We start from the raw sequence: 13,990 nt of genomic DNA, 5'->3' as shown, positions 1-13,990 counted from the left end.
GAACACAATGCACTTAACAATTAAACCTCTATACCGAATTTGCTCACACAATAGTCCTTGACCGAAAGTTCTTAGACTCTAGCTACCCTAATGTCATTCCTTGAAGCACATCCGAATACATATATTTTTTCTTTCTCTCTAAACTAGATTCGGCAACCCCATAAGCCATATTAACCTTAACTTTCAAGCTAGAACACTTAACAATTTAACACATCCAACCTAACTATCCATCTAATGTCATCAAAACTTCTACTAAAAATTTTAAGCTCCTAGGCCGAAATTCAACCCTCATAATAACCTAACTTCAATCCAAGATTCAAGTAGCTTTTAAACCAAACCTCCAAATTATGCATACATTTTCAAGAGTGGCATAAAACATACCTTTTTGTATCAAAACACCTTAGCCGAAATTCAACAAGAGTTTTTCTTCTTTCTTTCTTCTAGTTTCGGCAATGGAGGAGTAAGGATGAGTCACTTTGGTTTCTCCTCCCACTTCTCATTATATTATTTCCTTCCATACTATAATTCCTTTAATATCAATTATTAAATCCTTTGTTAATACAAAATTATTTTAATTTTTGAATTAGTGGAGCATATTCCTTCCTTGGCCGGCCACCATGTTTATCATGGGTAAATTGACATGCAAAACCCTTCCTTTCAATGCATGTACTATTAGACCATTGTAAATTAGCCTCTCACTTTCCAACAAAGTTTCATATAAGTCCATAAAAAAAAAAGATTCACATAAAGATGATCAAATTAATGCATGAAACTTTCACACATGCATTTACTCACTTCATAAACACAGAATATAACTTTTAATTATTTTCTTAACTCGGTTTTGTGGTCCCGAAACCACTTCCCGACTAGGGTCAATTTAGGGCTGTCACAACTCTCCCCCACTTAAGAAATTTTCGTCCCCGAAAAACTCACCGGTGAATAGGTTTGGGTATCGTTCTTTCATCGAGCTCTCAGTTTCCCAAGTAGCTTCCTCGATCCCGTGTTTGAGCCATAACACCTTAACTAACGGAACCCTTCTGTTTCGCAACTCTTTCACTTCACGAGCTAGGATGCGAATTGGTTCTTCTTCATAACTCAAGTCAGATCGAATTTCAACTTCCGAGGGATTAATCACATGTGACGGATCGGATCTATAACGTCGAAGCATCGAAACATGAAAAACATTGTGAATCCTTTCAAGTTCAGGGGGTAAAATCAATCTATATGCCACTGGACCAATTCTTTCGGATATTTCATACGGCCCAATGAATCTTGGGCTCAACTTGCCCTTACGGCCAAACCTGAGTATCTTTTTCCAAGGTGAAACCTTAAGGAACACTTTGTCTCCCACCTGATACTCGATGTCTTTTCGTTTCAAATCTGCGTACGACTTCTGACGATCCGTGGCTATCTTCAGACTTTCACGGATTACCTTTACTTTCTGTTCCGCATCTCTAATCAAATCAACTCCGAAAATTTTGCTTTCACCGAGCTCGGTCCAAAACAATGGTGTACGGCATTTACGACCGTACAAAGCCTCGTAAGGTGCCATCTTAATACTTGATTGAAAACTATTGTTGTAAGCGAATTCAATCAAAGGTAAATACCGTTCCCATGAACTACTGAACTCGAGGATGCAACATCTCAACATATCCTCAAGTATCTGAATTATCCGCTCGGATTGACCATCTGTTTGTGGATGAAAAGCGGTGCTAAAATGCAGCTTGGTACCCAAAGCTTCTTGCAATTTCTTCCAAAATCGCGAGGTGAATCTCGGATCTCTATCCGACACAATAGAAATCGGTACCCCGTGTAATCTCACAATCTGAGAAACATACAATTCAGCTAGTTTATCTAATGAAAAATCCGTACGCACGGGGATAAAGTGAGCCGACTTAGTTAGTCTATCGACAACAACCCATATCGCATCCTTCTTACTTGCTGACAAGGGCAGTCCGGACACAAAGTCCATTGTGACTCGATCCCATTTCCACTCGGGTATCATGATCGGCTGGAGTAATCCTGAAGGCACTTGATGTTCCGCTTTCACTTGTTGACATATTAAACATCTCGAAACAAAGTCGGAGATGTCCCGTTTCATACCATGCCACCAAAATTGACGTTTCAAATCGTTGTACATTTTCGTACTCCCCGGGTGAATTGACATTCGGCTACAATGGGCTTCGTTCAGAATCATCGAAATGAGTTCCGAATTCCTTGGAACACACAACCGATTTCTGAACCTCAAACAATTATCGTCGTCAATTTGAAACTCTGATCCCTCGTTCGGAAAACACTCAGCCCGTTTTGCAACCAATTCATCATCGACTTTCTGAGCTTCACGAATTTGGTGAGTCAATAATGGTTTAGCTTTTAATTCAGCTACTAACACATTGTCTGGTAGAACAGACAAATGCACGTTCATCGCTCGCAAAGCAAACAATGACTTCCGGCTTAAGGCGTCCGCAACCACGTTAGCCTTTCCCGGGTGGTAATCAATGACAAGCTCGTAATCTTTCAACAACTCAAGCCAACGTCTTTGTCGCAGATTCAAGTCTCGTTGAGTCATCAAATATTTGAGACTTTTGTGGTCCGAAAATACATGGCACTTCTCACCAAACAGATAATGTCGCCATATTTTTAAAGCAAATACGATGGCAGCTAGTTCGAGGTCATGGGTCGGATAATTCCTCTCGTGTGGCTTCAATTGTCTCGACGCATAGGCCACGACTCGACCTTCTTGCATCAATACGCAACCCAACCCAAGTAGGGATGCGTCACTATAGATGACAAACTCTTTACCCGATTCGGGTTGCACCAAAATTGGAGCTTCAGTCAAATGAGTTTTCAGTTGGTCGAAACTTTTCTGACATTTCTCCGTCCACTCGAACTTAACATCCTTTTGAAGTAGCTTCGTCATTGGTGTGGCTATCATCGAGAAACCTTTCACAAATCGTCGGTAATAACCGGCGAGCCCCAAAAAGCTCCGAACTTCAGTAACATTTCTCGGAGGTTTCCAGTCAAGTATGGCTGAAATTTTGTTCGGGTCAACTCGAATACCCGACGCGGATACCACATGACCCAAGAAGCTAACCTCTCTTAACCAGAACTCACACTTACTGAACTTAGCATATAACTGCCTATCCCGTAAAATTTGCAACACTAGTCTCAGGTGCTCAGCATGTTCGGTCTCATCTCTTGAATAGACCAAGATGTCATCAATGAACACAACTACGAACCGATCCAAATATGGTCTGAAGATCCGATTCATCAAATCCATAAATACTGCCGGGGCATTAGTGAGCCCAAACGGCATCACTAAGAATTCGTAGTGACCGTACCTCGTTCTGAAAGCAGTTTTGGGTACGTCTGAATCTCGAATCCGCAACTGATAATAACCCGATCTCAAATCTATTTTTGAGAACACTGAGGCCCCCTTTAGTTGATCAAACAAATCATCGATACGTGGTAGTGGGTATTTATTCTTTATCGTCACTTTATTCAGTTGACGATAGTCAATGCACAACCTCATGGTTCCGTCCTTCTTTTTCACGAACAATACGGGTGCACCCCAAGGTGAGAAACTTGGCCGAGCGAAACCTCTCTCTGTCAATTCTTGCAGCTGAGCTTTCAACTCTTTTAACTCAGTTGGTGCCATACGATACGGAGCTATCGAAATCGGCGTAGTCCCAGGTATAAGCTCAATACCAAACTCTATCTCCCGAACAGGTGGTAAACCCGGCAATTCTTCAGGAAAAACATCCGGGTATTCACAAACCACCGGCACAGATTCGGGTTTCTTTTCTAATTCTTTGTCATCAAGCACATATGCAAGGTATGCTTCGCACCCTTTTCTCACATATTTCTGTGCCAACATTGCTGATATTACAGCTGGTATCCCCTCCAAGTCCGCGGACTTAATTCGGACTACTTCGTTATTTGCGCACCTCAAATCAATAGTCTTGCTCTTGCAATTCACAACCGCATCATGCACGGTCAACCAATCCAACCCAAGGATAACATCAAATTCATCAAACGGCAAAAGCATCAAGTCCGCTGGAAAACAGGAACCTCGAATTGCTAGGGGACATTTCTTACACACTTTGTCGACAAGCACGTAACGACCCAAGGGATTTGACACCCGAATTACAAACTCAGTAGACTCAATAGGTAAAGTCTTACTGGATGCTAAGGTTTCACATATGTAAGAATGAGTAGAACCGGGGTCAATCAAAGCAATTACGTTAGTATCAAAGAGAGTAAAAGTACCGGTAATAACATCAGGCGATGAAGCATCCTCGCGGGCACGTATAGCATATGCTCTAGCAGGTGCACGAGCCTCGGATCCGGTCGTAGCATCTCTAGATCCTCTCTGACCACCACTAGCATTGCCCATATTTCTAGATGATCTACCTCGAGCAGTGGTAGCACCCGGTCTCCCACTCTGATTTACATTCTGTTCAGACAGCCTCGGGCAATCTTTAATGAAGTGGTCCACTGATCCACACTTGTAACAGGAGCGGTCATGGAATCTACAACTCCCCAAATGCCATTTACCGCAATGTCGACATTCCGTTCGGCCTCGACGTTCATTCCCAACACTGGCGACTGAAGTGCCTCGTGTACCCACAGGGGGTCGATCACGATCTCGTCTAAAAAGGCCCGAAGTGCTTTTAGACCGGCCCACATCATCTCGAAATTTCTTCGATGCCTGTTGATGAGACTTTCCCGAGAATCTTTTACGAAACTCCCCGGTTCCCACATCAACTTTTTGTTTTTCCTTTCTAAGCTCTTCGGCTTTACAAGCTCGCTCGACAAGTACTACGAACTCTCGTATCTCAAGAATGCCAACGAACATTTTTATATCTTCATTCAGCCCATCTTCGAAGCGTTTACACATAACAGCCTCGGACGAAACACATTCCCGAGCGTATCTACTAAGTCTAACAAATTTTCGCTCGTAATCAGTAACTGACATAGAACCTTGCTTAAGCTCGAGAAATTCCTTCCGTTTTTGATCAACAAATCTCTGACTGATATACTTTTTCCGAAACTCAGTTTGGAAAAACTCCCAAGTTACTTGCTCCCGGGGCACAACAGAAGTCAGAGTACTCCACCAATAGTAGGCAGAATCACGTAGCAAGGAGATAGCACACTTTAGGCATTCATCGGGTGTACAAGATAGCTCATCTAGTACCCGGATAGTGTTGTCCAACCAGAATTCAGCTTGCTCGGCATCGTCGCTATCCGTAGCTTTAAATTCAGTAGCCCCATGTTTTCGGATTCGGTCAACTGGGGGCTTATTTGACCTTATTTGGTCAGTTACCGGAGGTATTGTAGGTGCGGGGGTGGTGTTTGTCGGGAATGGGGGTTGTGGAACAGCCGTATTAGTTCGAATGTATTGGTTGAACCAATCATTCATCACGCTATAGAAAGCTTGTCTAGCTTCATCGTTCGGGTTACTCGCATTAGGTTGAGAGTCCACCGGCGCTGTCCCTTGTGCGGGAGCAGGCGCTACACTCTCAAGATCATCAGCTACCGCTCGGTTGGGATCGGGATCCATTACTATAAATAAACACATTTGCAAATGTCAGAAATCACCACACTATCAATTAATCACATAAAATGGCATGTATAGCTAGACCCCAACACATTACGGTAGTCCTAGAATCGACTAAACCGTAGCTCTGATACCACTAAATTGTAACACCCCGAACCCGAGACCGACACCGGAGTCGGACACGAGATGTTAACAAACTTAAAAAAAAAAAAAAAATTTTCCAGACACTGCCCAGTCTGAGTACTAGTCGCTTCAAAAATCATATCTTGAGTTTCACAACTCAAAAATCAGTTTTGTGATTTTTCCATGAAGCTAGACTCATGTCCCCACCTATGGATTTTTTTCTAGAATTTTTGGTTGGGCCAACTAGTACAGTTTATTAGTCAAAGTCTCCCATGTTACAGGGGTCGACTACACTGACCTTTTCCCATTACGACTGGGATATCTCTCTGCACAGAGCTTCAATACTGATGCCGTTTGTTTCTATGGAAACTAGACTCAGAGAGGAATCCATACATATATGGTATGACCCCTAATTATCTCTGGTCAATTTATAGTGAATTTCCAAAGGCGGAACAGTGAATCCAGAAGCTGTTCTGGCCCTGTTCCACAAGAACCGGAATATCTCTTTCTGTACTGTTCCTATAATTGTTTCGTTACTTCCATATGAAAGTAGATTCATCAAGGTTTGATTACATAATTTATTCACTATTTAATTCCACTCCTACGAATTTATGTGATTTTTCAATTCTACACCACTGTTGCTGTCAAAATCTGTTTTCAAGATAAACTTTACCTATTTTGTGGTCACCATGGACCAACTAGGATTTTGCCCTACATAGGTCCACATGTGATCATATTTAGCCATTCCAATGGCTGATCATTAGCCCAACACTTCCATTTCAAACCATAGTCACATCATGAAACCATATATATACATACATACACACAAATGGTCTAATGCCATACTCCACTTTTACAAGCCATTTTCGCATGGCTTTACACACATACATCACAAAAGAACTTAAACAATAGGGGGTAGTCCTATACATGCCATATCCAGAGTTCAACTAAAAGAGTACCAAAGAGCTTGATAGTGTAGATGACTTCGACTTCGCTGATCCCGAATCCGATAGCTAACGAGCATAATCTATAAAACAGAGAGCCAAAGCAACCGGGTAAGCATTTAAAGCTTAGTAAGTCTCAAGTAATGAAATCGGCTTTGACTACAGTATTACATTCACATAGTTAACTAAATCACTTTATTAACACACATTCTCATACCCATACTTACTTCACACTTCACCCACATAGGTACACAAGGTATCAACCTTTATAAAAGCCGAGAATTCGTTAGCCGATCGCACGAATACCATTTAAAACAAACCGACTTTCCAATGCACATGCAAACATACCTTATCATTCGGGTTGGTCAAGCATAATTATTAAATTAGTTACAGCACAAAATGCTCACATTCAACCCAAGTTTCTTCGGTATTTAACCGAATGCAACCGCAAACACATTTGCCTTCGGGTCTTAGCCCGAACATATCAACTCGCATAATTGCCTTCGGGTCTTAGCCCGGATATATCAACTCGCATAATTGCCTTCGGGTCCTAGCCCGGATATATCAACTCGCATAATTGCCTTCGGGTCATAGCCCGGATATATCAACTCGCATAATTGCCTTCGGGTCTTAGCCCGGATATATCAACTCGCATAATTGCCTTCGGGTCCTAGCCCGGATATATCAACTCGCATAATTGCCTTCGGGTCCTAGCCCGGATATATCAACTCGCATAATTGCCTTCGGGTCATAGCCCGGATATATTCCAATGCTCATGCACACATATATCAATAATCATAACACATCCATATCATTTCTTCGTTACTAAGGCTCAAACACAAAACATTTATTAAATCTTTCAAATTTCGGCTCAATAGCCACACACAAAGAGCATAATTTCAATTGGCTTTATAACATAGTCTCTATGCACATTCGACTATCCGTCATAATATGACTAATCATTTCAATATAATTCAAGTAGGGTCATTACTCGAAGACTTACCTCAAATGTCGTCGAACGACTTCAACGGCTATTCAATTACTTTTTCCTTCCCTTTATCGGATCTAGTTCCCCTTTGCTCTTGAGCTTAAGTTCAACAAAAATTAAAATAGTCATTAATCGACTATTCAAATATTACTTTCCGAATAATATTATATATATTGATCCGACTTTCACACACATAGATTATAGCAAGCTTTATATTAATCAATAAATAATTCATCGGCAAACTTTCATTAATGTTTACAACAAAATCTCATATTCACTACGAGCTGTTTTCCTGAGCAGTAGTTACTAAATTACTTATAACTGGAGCTACTAAACTCCAAATCACTTGCCGTTAATTTTCCCTGAATATAGACTCGTATATCTTCCATCCATAAAATTTTCAGAATTTTAGGCTTGGCCAATCAATACCAGATTTTTCTTAAAGTTTCCCCTATTTCACTGTTTGACTATTCTGACCACTCTTCACTACGAATCCAATTTCTCACTTTACAGAATTCCAAGTGTGTTGTATTTAATCTCATTTGAAACTAGACTCATTAAGGAGTCTAAGCATATAAATTTTATCTTATAATCATTTTTGTACAATTTATAATGATTTTCTAAAAACAGAACAGGGAATCCGGCAGTCATTTTGACTCAGCCCCATAATACTTCAAATATCTCTAGATCGGTAACTCCTTTGTTTCTATAGTTTCTTTTGTAAGAAAATAGACCCTTGAAGCTTTAATGACATAATTCACTCAGCTTCTAATTCAACTCCTACAAATTATGGCGATTTTCGAAAATCACCTTACTACTGCTGTCCCAAGTAGAGTACTACCAATTCACCATATATCAACCATTTCATATAGGTTTCTTCTAAACTAATAATAACCGAACCATTTAGTCAAGCTTAAGGCTGATTCTATTTTGTTCATGTTAAGGTCACACCTCCCTTAAAAGAAATTCCAGCCTTCTTAACTTTAATTAGCTACTACCCATTCTTTAAACATTGAACACAATGCACTTAACAATTAAACCTCTATACCGAATTTGCTCACACAATAGTCCTTGACCGAAAGTTCTTAGACTCTAGCTACCCTAATGTCATTCCTTGAAGCACATCCGAATACATATATTTTTTCTTTCTCTCTAAACTAGATTCGGCAACCCCATAAGCCATATTAACCTTAACTTTCAAGCTAGAACACTTAACAATTTAACACATCCAACCTAACTATCCATCTAATGTCATCAAAACTTCTACTAAAAATTTTAAGCTCCTAGGCCGAAATTCAACCCTCATAATAACCTAACTTCAATCCAAGATTCAAGTAGCTTTTAAACCAAACCTCCAAATTATGCATACATTTTCAAGAGTGGCATAAAACATACCTTTTTGTATCAAAACACCTTAGCCGAAATTCAACAAGAGTTTTTCTTCTTTCTTTCTTCTAGTTTCGGCAATGGAGGAGTAAGGATGAGTCACTTTGGTTTCTCCTCCCACTTCTCATTATATTATTTCCTTCCATACTATAATTCCTTTAATATCAATTATTAAATCCTTTGTTAATACAAAATTATTTTAATTTTTGAATTAGTGGAGCATATTCCTTCCTTGGCCGGCCACCATGTTTATCATGGGTAAATTGACATGCAAAACCCTTCCTTTCAATGCATGTACTATTAGACCATTGTAAATTAGCCTCTCACTTTCCAACAAAGTTTCATATAAGTCCATAAAAAAAAAAGATTCACATAAAGATGATCAAATTAATGCATGAAACTTTCACACATGCATTTACTCACTTCATAAACACAGAATATAACTTTTAATTATTTTCTTAACTCGGTTTTGTGGTCCCGAAACCACTTCCCGACTAGGGTCAATTTAGGGCTGTCACAGGTTTTAATATATTGGGTGAACTAATCATTCATCATCTGATAAAAGGCTTGTTTAGCCTCACCGTAGCCGGTTGAGAATCAGCTTGCACCATCCCTTGTGGAGAGCAGGCGCATTGCTTTCAACATCATCTACTACGGATCTTTTGGGACCATTTTCTATATAAAAGCACATTTCAATGTTAGGATTCATTACACTATCGCAGTTCATAAATACAACATGTATAGCTAGACTCATAAACATTATGGTAGTCCGAGAACAGACTAAACTATAGCTCTGATACCAATTAAAATGTAACACTCCTAACCCATAATCATAACCAGAATAGGTTAAGAAGCATTACCAGACTCATAACACAGATCAGAACCATCAAATATCAAATATCCTATCATTTCAACAAACATAGATAATTCATATTCAACGTGAAATTTAAAAGATCGTACGAAGTCTAAAACATGCTTTCAGGATCAATTCAATAACATATGAAAGTTTCAAAACTTATAAAATTTTTCAACTTTTAAAAGGTCACATGCTCGAGTGAACAGGCCGTGTGCCTCACACGGTCTTAGACACGCCCATGTGTCTAAGCCGTGGCAAAATAGGGCATAGCTACTCACTTGATCACACGGCTACAAGACACGCCCGTGTGTCTTGGCCGAGGTCGAGTCTGACTTGGGCCACACGGCTAGCCACATGCCTATGCACGTTGATCGTGTTCGGGCCTGACTTACAATTGTAGGGTACCCAAGGGGACACACGACCGTGCAACATAGCCGTGTGTCGCACATGGCTAAGACACAAGCCTGTGTCTCTGCCCGTATGGACAAAAATAGGCCATTTGAATAGCTAAATTACCACCCCAAATTTGGGACAACCTACAAGTAAAGAAACAAGCATATATGCTGTAACACCCCGAATTTTGGGCCTAGATGAATTGGGCTTTGGGCTTTGGGTTTCATAAAATTTTTAAGTGAGCAAGAAAATGGCAAATGACATGTTGGCTTTAAGGGTTCAAGGAATTTGAAGTGTCTAGGTGTGTTAAAGAAGTTCTGGGTTCGAGTTTTGTGGTGGAGGAATTTTAATTAAATTATTAACAGAATCAGGGTTGGGAGTAGATGGGCTTTTAAATAAAGATAGAGGAAAATGGAATCAAAAAGCCTTGTGGAGGAGTGGCTAAGTGACGCCACTTAGAGTGTAGGGAGGCGACATTAGTAGTTAGCAAGGAGATCCAGGGTTCGAATCCTAGCTTAGTGTTTTTAGAAGTTTAATTTTGTCCTTCTAGAAGGATGGAAGTGGCATGAAGATGGACTCCAAGGAAACTGTTCAGAAGAGAAAATTAAGGAAAGGATCAAGGGGTTATCAGGGAGAAAAATGATGAGATGAGAAGGGGGAAGAGATGGAGCTGAATGGGGAATTGAGGGCCAGGCAATTCGGCTATAGGGGCTATAAATAAGTGCCGAATGTAGGGTTTCTAGGCTAATGCCGAAATCTTTTTCTCACCTTGTTGCTAGAAACCCTCTTCTCTAAAAGCCGAAAACCCTTTTGTTTTCTTCTTTTTCTTTTTGTCGATTTCTCCAAAAGCTGAAAACCCTTATTCTCCTTTTTATTTTCCTTGTACCGATTTTGTTTGTTTCACTTTTGGGTTTAGCCGATTCTTCTTCCTCTCTCCCTTTGTGCCGAATAAGCAATTGTTGTCATTCAAACCTCTAGATTCGAATACTCTTTGACCAAATCTAGTGTAAGTTTTACTCTTCCAATCAGTTTTCTTTGCTAAGTATCTAATATTATCCCTCACTCTTTCTAATCAAATGTGGTAGGGAATTAGTATCGGATCTCAGATCTTAGCTCATTGCCGAATTGCTCCTTAAGTGTTGCGGTATTGGTAAGTATTCCTCTCCCATTGGCTAAGGTGGCCGAATGGTCATAGTTAAGGTACGGGGACTTGTGTTGGATATGAGTCATCTATTATTCTGGTTTTAATGTGTAAGATTAATGCATATCTAGGGAGTACGTGATCAAGGAAAGCTATTAAGGATTGGTGTTCAAGGTAAGGTTAAGGTGAGGTTTCGATTTTTAAGTAGAATATGGATTAAGCATATGATTAATGGAAGGGTGATATCGTTGTAGGTTGGTAACTAAGGAAATCGTGACACTTTTTCTTACCAAGTGTGTACTTACACTGTACACACACTATGAATCGGCAAAAGCCAAAATGCCGAAATGCCGAAAAGCCAAAATTTTGGCTTCGGTAGTCTCACGAGTGCGTGAACACTCGAAAGGGGTGACCAATAGGTTGCCTGAGACCTACGAGTGATTTCGTGGACTTGGGTTGTGATTTGGCCCTACGGGCCAGAATGGGCTAATAGGCACGATGGGCTGTTGGGCCCATAATAGGCAAAAACTGAATAATGATACTATGTGATAGGAACTTGTATGTGAGCATGAATATGAATGTGACTAGGCCTAACAGGTTAGGCCCATATAAATGTGATTTGGGCCTAATGGGTCATATACTGGTGGTTTGGGCCTAATGGGCCATAGGAATATGATTGGGCATAATAGGCCAGATACAGGTATGTGAATTTGTTTGGGCATTGTAAGGGGTTTTGGGCCTAGTATATGATAACTACATAAGACTTAATTAATATATTACGACCGTGGACAAGTCAAAGGGTTAAGGTGTGGTAATGGGTATATGCATGTCTAGGACTGGATCTAGGGAGAGCTTGGTACTTAAGTGGTCTTAATGACCCATCCTCTCTTCTCTGGAATCCTAGTTGGTGCATAGTATTCGTTCACCTTAGCTCGCGGGACTTGTTCATAAGCCAAGGTAAGTGAAAACAGTAATTAACGGAAAATTGTTGAAATACCCCTAAGGGCGAGAATGACTAGAATACCCCTAGGTGTTGAATGTAAGTTTTATAGATGTGACATGCATACATATGACGTTCTTCTTAGGTTGCATATGGGGTGGGAACTATGAAACGGAGGAAGTATATGAGGATCGCATGGTTGCCTGACAATTATGAATCCACTGACGGCTTTTAAAGCCCAATTTGTAAATGAAGGTAGTTTCACAATCAGGCTACCATTGGTGTGTGGGGTGGGTGGGTTGATATTTATATCCCCACATGGTGTGACGGGGGACGGAGCTAGTGTGTAACGGATGGATAATTTGGATGGGATTGCATTGCATGTTTGATGATTTCTCTTTGAATGCTTGTTTTTCATTGAGGGTTGTACACACTGAGTTTGCGAAAACTCACCCCCTCTTTTATTTTATTTTCAGGTGATGCTCAGTAGAAAGTTCGATGTTTGGAGGGACTCTGGGTGGCCGGCTAGCAAGATAATTTGGACTTAGGTTTTTTTAAGCATTTAAGTTTTTATTTCTTTTTAAGTATGTTCAGACCAGATTGTAATAAGGTTTTCATTGTGTTATTATTACTTGAATTATTATCATTATTTTCATAGTAATTACGAGAACTTGAACATGGATTTCTTAAATTATGGTATGTTTTCTACGTTTCCGCAACTAAGTTTTTTTTTTAAATCAAATGTTTTAAATAAGGCTTTCATAACTGAAAGTTTTTTTTAGTTAATTAGGGTTTCTTTAACTTTAAGAAGGGTTTTTAATGAAAACACAGTTTTCGCTAAAACACTTCAATGTGACACGCCGAATTCAGCAATAACTTTCTGGCCGAGTTTGGGGTGTTATATTTAGTGGTATTAGAGCCCAGATTGCAAAACGTAGGCTATGAAGTGGGCCTTATTACTTAATTTCTTTTTGTGTTTTTTAAAAAAAAATTGGAAAAGGGGAAGTCTTGCTGAGCGGCACACTGAGCCTTCGACGTCGAACCAAGTAAGTTCTTTTATCCTTAAATTTGTTTAAATTGTTATACAGTAGATAGTTAAAGGGCTACTTGAAATGATTTTGTTAGAGTGGAATTGAAGCCCGTAGGATCCTGAAACTGTAGAGGATTTTCGAAAACAATATTCTCTCTAAATACTTTCATAAAACATCAGGTTAAATACTGAAACTAACTAAAACTCATAAAATTTCTAATCCAGATAATACGCGAATCGACGATGAGTGCTAGAAGAGGTGCAAGGGGCGACTGCAGAAGTTTTAGGGCTGAATCATCGGCATCGGGACATGTGCCCAATGTTGGAGTAAAAAAGGCTCCGGCCTAACCTGTGGCTAGAAATGGACCGTATGGTCGGGTCGTGAGAAAAAATATGTAACGCCCCGTACCCGAGACCGTTGCCGGAGTCGAACACGAGGTGTTAACGGACTTAATTCATTTACTTACGCAGTTCATTTTAAAATTTCCAGACAAGCTGGCTAACTGCATCGCAGTCACTTTAAAAATCATATCTCAAGTTTCGAAACTTGAAAACCGATTCTGTAAATATTTCCTAAAACTAGACTCATATATCCATCTACAAATTGTTTTCTAGAATTTTTGGTCAAG

This window comes from Gossypium hirsutum, chromosome A04, assembly GCF_007990345.1.
Source record: "Gossypium hirsutum isolate 1008001.06 chromosome A04, Gossypium_hirsutum_v2.1, whole genome shotgun sequence".
Classification (NCBI taxonomy): Eukaryota; Viridiplantae; Streptophyta; class Magnoliopsida; order Malvales; family Malvaceae; genus Gossypium; species Gossypium hirsutum.
This window is presented reverse-complemented; position numbering follows the sequence as displayed.